Below are 6,372 nucleotides of genomic sequence, written 5' to 3'. Positions count from 1 at the left end.
CGTCCTGGCTTCGGGAGGAAAGGGGAGGGGAGAGGAAGCAACCGCACGACCCGCACCGACGAGAGCGGAGAGATGACAGAGGAGAGGAGGATGGAGGGATGGGAGGAGAGAGGAGGGAGAAGAAAGAAGACGTCGGGCTGCTTCCCCCTGCTTCTGACACGCAAAACTGTCATCACGAGCCAGTCGGCACGCTGACAGCAGCAGGAGCGCTAAACGGCTCCTTCCACTGACACCATTTGTCACTCTTTCTCAACAACAATCTTTTCTGTCAAACATCCGCGATGGGAAACCTGTGCCCACGGCCTGTGCAACTTTGATATATGATAGCAGTGATGTGCTGTAAACACATCACGTGGTGAACACCGTAGTTGAAGTCAGACACTGGAGTGTGTGTGTACCTGCTCACACAGCACGGCGGAGACACAGCTAGGCCTTCTGACACACTCACTGATGGAGACATTCCCACTCTCACTAACGTATGACACATTCATACACATTGGAGCTTTATGATGCACAGACAGCCCATTACACATAACTGGGCCCAGGTGACAGGGGAATTGTATAGTGGCCATTTACTGTATGTCCTGTGATGATGTCATCATTGCTACTCAACTGAGAGCTGCTTGCCAACAAAAAAAAATGGAACCCGTTCTGTTCCTCCTGGCAATGTTCAAATCCTCCTTGGCCTTTTAATTACAAACCTTATGTGTCTCAGATATATTATTTTCAGTTAAATGGTTTTGCATTTGACTGAAAACAGAGCGACAGCTGTGGGAAACCCCAGTTTTTCCTCTTTTGCTGAAACACGCTGGGGTCCATCTGATCCTTCACTGTGACCTCCTTTAACACAACAGAAGGTACACAAGATTGCCATGCCTTTCCCAGCACCCATTTTACAAACAAGACACTGAGCACCACAGAAACAATGGACAACCGTTAAGGGCAACATGAAAACAGTTGATAAAACATCCTCAACACCCTGTCCCATGCCCCTACCCACTGCAGAAACGGACAGACAAACACAGAAAGAGAGAGAGAGAGAGAGAGGGAGAGAGAGAGAGAGCTCCGTTTTCACTGTTGCTTAGAGATGCATGAGCATCTTAACAGATGCCGGTATGTAGGCCTTATTTCTAAGATAAATAATAAAAATAAAAAATAAAAAGGCAGCTCAAACTGTTCCTTATCAAATGGCAAATGGAGAGGCATCTATAAAGATCTTGATAAATAATTAGTTTAAGATTTGATTTATTTTGGGTACATTTGGTACATCTTAAACTTTTTTTATGAATGGAGAAAACACCTGGTTTTCAAGCTTAGTTTCCTCTTTTCATTTCCCTTTTTATTTCTATCTTTCTTACTTGTTTTTTATTTCTTTTCTTCTTTCTTTCTTTCCTTCCTTCCTTCCTTCCTTTTCACCCCTTACCTACATATTAACTCTTCAGACTTCATCCTTGTGTGCCTGGTTCAGAGGAGCTTTCCCACTGCTTTCTGTGCGACTCTGCGTGTGTGTTTGTATGCATGTGTGTGAAGAGGGGGTCTGCACTCTGCCCCTGTCTTTCCGCAGGTTCGGCCCCTTAATCCCCAGCTTAATACCCAAAGCCGGGGACCCCTCACCGGGGGCACTATCAGGTTGCCCCACTCTCCTGGTGGGGCTCACCCCCCGCCAACCCCCCTCTCCGCTGCCGTTGACCCCGGAGCTCAAGGACGGGCCAAAGACCAGACAACCACACACACTCACACAGCCACTCTGGCACATGCATACAGTATTCACACACACACACACACACACACACACTTGCGCACACACACACACACACATATATACACACACCCACACGCACACGCACACACACACAAACACACACACACACACACACACACACACACACACACATGCACGTGCGCACACACACACACACACACACACGCACACACACACATACACAAACACATACACATACACATACACATACACATACACATACACATACTGTACACATACACATACACATACACATACACATACACATACACATACACATACACATACACAAACACAGACACAGACACACACAAACACAGACACATACACACACACAAACAGACACATACACACACACACACAGAAATTGCAAATTCTTTGGCCTGACATTGGCATTATTACTCAAAACACCCTGGAACTAAAACAATGACCCTCCCTAAAATGACGCAACCTGATATGCGCTTATAACCTTTGCTTTATTTGCAATGCAACTGAAAAAATAGACATTGAACAGTAACTGTTTAAGTGTGTGTTTGCACCTGTGTGCAAGAAGAGTGTTCATCTGTGAGACTGTGAAAGAGTGTCTTTGTGTCTGCACGCAAGTGTAGTGGATTGTGTTTATTTGAGAGAGCCGAAGGGACAGTCTGCACTCCTGTACCCATGAGACTGTATGTGTGTGTGTGTGTGTGTGTGTGTGTGTGTGTGTGTGTGTGTGTGTGTGTGTGTGTGTGTTTGTGTTTTGCGTGAGCTTTCATCCAATACCTCTTTAGCTCTCCTTACACTTAGTGGCGCTGAAACATGTGCAGAGAATAGGCCTGGTGTGGTGTCCCCAAGGTTGCAATTAGAGGCGCATTATATAAAGGCTATTCAGATAATGAAGGGGTTGCAGAGGGCCGCCAATGGGGTCACTGGACGCCCTATTGTGTGAAAGTAATGAGACTTTTAATAAAACAAAACGCGCTTCCTTATTACGATGACCTAATGAGCCCATGGGTTTTGTGGGAAAATCTCCATTCGCCCGCCTCCTGATCACCCACCACCCCCCCATAGCACACACACACACACACACACACACACACACACACACACACACACGGTCAGTGCACCTGCATGGGCATTAGAGCGCCGGGCCCTCCTGCAGGCCCACCCTGCCATGGAGTGCCCACCGTTCAGCCCACAAAGAAGAATGGCAGAAAGAACAGAGAAGAATGAGAGAAAGAATAGAGGGAAGAGGGGAGAACGGATGGAAGAGAAGGGGAACAGAAAGGCAGAACTCTCGCTGAGGCTTAATTACGTACTTTTTTTTTTCCCCCGGTAGTGGTGGGGGTGACGGGGAAGTTGGAGTTGGGGTTGGATGGAGCGGAGCGGAGTGGAGGGGAGGGGATGGGGGGGGGTTGTTTTTGCCTGGTCAGACAATAGCCGGCACGCATCCCCCTCCGCGCACAGGCCCAGTGGTCAATTGGGTCATCGCGTTTGGATTGTTTGACAAGAACGCCAAAGGATGCGTAAAGTTCAAAAATCCGGCGAGGAAAAAATCGAGAAGTTTGTCACAGAATCTGTTGGAAAGGGGCCTGTCAGGAGCCATTACGGGCCATGAAAGAGGCGCGGCCATCAAACGGCCGTGGCCCCGCACTGTGCTGCAGGGCCCCCGCCACATTTGCATGCCTTTGTTCCGGAGCCCTCATCAAGCATGATCTGATTACAAGGGTGAACAGTTAGCGCGCACCAGCCGTGCCTGCCCGCCTCCCCCAAAACTGATATAATTTTTATGAAAGGGTCCGATAGGGATGAGAGGCGGCCGCTACCGCGGTCACCACCGTCAGCAGTCAGCCGTCCGCAGCCCCGAGGGGACGCGAGCAGGAAGGAACGGTGAGAGCCGCTCGCCTGTTTGGTTTGGACTGCTGGGCTTATCTGTTAGAGCGGACAGCCTCCTAGCCCTCGGTGGTGCTCCCTCTCCCTTTCCTCTCTCTCTCTCACTCACGGCTCTGAAATTGCAAGTCGCTGCTCCCTTTGACCTTTCTGATGTGGGGTGACAGGCATAACGTTAAGAAGCAATTGACTGGTGAGTTAATCAGTTGAATCTCTCTCTCTCTCTCTCTTCCTCACAGTGTGTGTGTGTGTGTGTGTGTGTGTGTGTGTGCATGCATGCGTGTGTGTGTGTGTTTTCGTCTGCGTGTGTGTGTGTGTGCATGCATGTGTGTGTGTGTGTGTGTGTGTGTGTGTGTGTGTGTGTGTGTTTGTCTGTGTGTGTGTGTGTGTGTGTGTGTGTGTATGGTGGCGGCGGCATTGGGAAGGGGTGGTTTGTGAATACATGATGAGAAAAGCAAAGTAACCAGAGCAACTGGTGTGTGTACAAACATTATGAAAAACACACACCTAAAGACAACAAAACACGCACATGCACTGTTGCAATCTCATTCAAGCACGTATTGAATGCACGGCTAAGTACTGTATATTCACATGGAGTCTTCATGTTTGGCTCAGTTGTCCAGATTTTTTGGCCACTGATACACTAATAGTGTTTCACAGAGCATAGATTCAACATATATGTATAGATACAATTATTGCGTACATTTAGTACATGATTAGAAAATAAGAAAGATGCACGTGAACGTCATCTTATTGCATCAATATCTTATCATATCGTAATATATGTTATATACTCTAAGTAGACATCAAGGCATCTCAACCTTAAAACATGAAGACCAACCACAATAAATACAAATTGAATGATTAATTGAAAACCCTAGGCCATATATTTTATATCAGTTTTTTGTTTGTTGGTTGTCATGTTACATTTCTGATCAGCTTAATAAATGCACAATTGTTGCAACTCACTGAGAGGTTCCTAATGAGAACACAATGTCCACTCATTTACCAAGGAGCTGACGTCAAAAATGATGCAAGTGATTTAAAGGACGTTTTCTGATCAGAGAGCCAAACGTTCCATAACACACACACACACACACACACACACACACACACACACACACACACACACACACACACACAATCACACTAACACACACATACACAGAGCGCTCTGAACCCATGAATTTAATGACCGTTCCCAGTTCATTAACGTCTATTTTATCAATCGTAACACATCAGAAATGACCCTGCCATTCATAAGCAAGACAATTGACCTTGTGTGTGCCCTTCCTCACCGCTGAGCTGTCACAAGGCCTTGTCCAAATTGAGGCAATTATGAGCATTGGCTCCATTTAGCTGTGTGTCTGGCCTGTGTGCTAATGACTGCTCTGGGACATGGCCTAATCAGCTCCGACCACAGACCCGTCCAGAGTTCACATCAGAGGCACGCCTGGATGCGTGCACCCGGTGGGCCGCCCCGGCCCTGACCGACCCGCGCTGCTCTACTCCATATGGTTCACCCACTGAGCAAGTCCTGTGTGGGGAGGGCGAATGTTTATTTTAGATTAGATTAGATTCAACTTTATTGTCATTGTGCAGAGTACTGTACAAGTACCCTGGAAATCCAGAGTTCACGCGAGAGCACAATGGAATTGTCTCTGCAAGACACTCTGGCAAAGAGCAATGATGCACGTTACTTTTACCCCAACATTCCGGGGAACCAGCTAAACTGATGAAGACAGCGCTGCAACGTTGGAGGACAGTACATTGCCATTACATTGTTCTTTGCCAGACCCTTAATCTTTCTAGATTATCAGGGTCTGGATTTTCCAGGCTACTGTACAAGTACAAAGACAAGGAAATACAGTTTGCATCTAACCAGAAGTGCAAAAAAGCAGAAAAGTGCAAAGGATAGACAGGACAAGATATATAGTGCAGTGTAGACAGTAGTATACAGTTGGTTTACAGAAGGTGGCTTACAGTAATATAAATTAAATATAAATATGTGCAGTGTATTAGCAGTAACCTTGTAACAGCAGAATAAATATGCTATGTAGTATGAACAATGTATGAACAACATGTACAGATATGTGCAGTGTAGCAGCAGTACCATTTTAAGAGTAGTAAGAATAAGTCTATGTGCAGGATGAATAGTATGAAGAGCAGTAGAATATGGCTCTGTATACATGTAATTTCAGTATGTACATTTGTAAATAAATAGAATACCATAGGTGGGATAGGGTAGTGCAATTGTCCGGGGGGTGTTTTCACCACCCTCTGCAGTGTTTTCCGGTCGGAGGCAGAGCAGTTGCCATACCATACTGTGACACAGTTGGTGAGGAAGCTCTTGCTGGAGCAGCGGTAGAAGTTCACCAGGATCTGAGGAAACAGGTGGACCTTCTTTAGTCTCCTCAGGAAGAAGAGATGCTGGTGAGCCTTATTGATCAGGGTAGAGGTGCTGAGGGTCCAAGAGAGGTCCTCAGAGATGTGGACACCCAGAAACTTAAAAGTAGTGACACCCTCCACCTCAGTCCCGTTGATGAGAATGGGGGTGTGTGTGCTAGCTTTAGACTTCCTGAAGTCCACAATGAGCTCTTTGGTCTTCTTGGTGTTGAGAGCCAGGTTCTTAGATGCTGGACCTCCTCCCTGTAGGCTGTCTCATCATTGTTGCTGATGAGACCAATCACTGTAGTGTCGTCTGCAAACTTCACAATGGTGTTAGAGCTATGTATAGGTGT

This window comes from Alosa pseudoharengus, unplaced genomic scaffold (genome assembly GCF_046254945.1).
Source record: "Alosa pseudoharengus isolate Yale_2024_CS ecotype anadromous, Long Island Sound unplaced genomic scaffold, YU_APseudo_1.1 YU_APseudo_1.1_scf_15, whole genome shotgun sequence".
Lineage (NCBI taxonomy): Eukaryota > Metazoa > Chordata > Actinopteri > Clupeiformes > Clupeidae > Alosa > Alosa pseudoharengus.
This window is presented reverse-complemented; position numbering follows the sequence as displayed.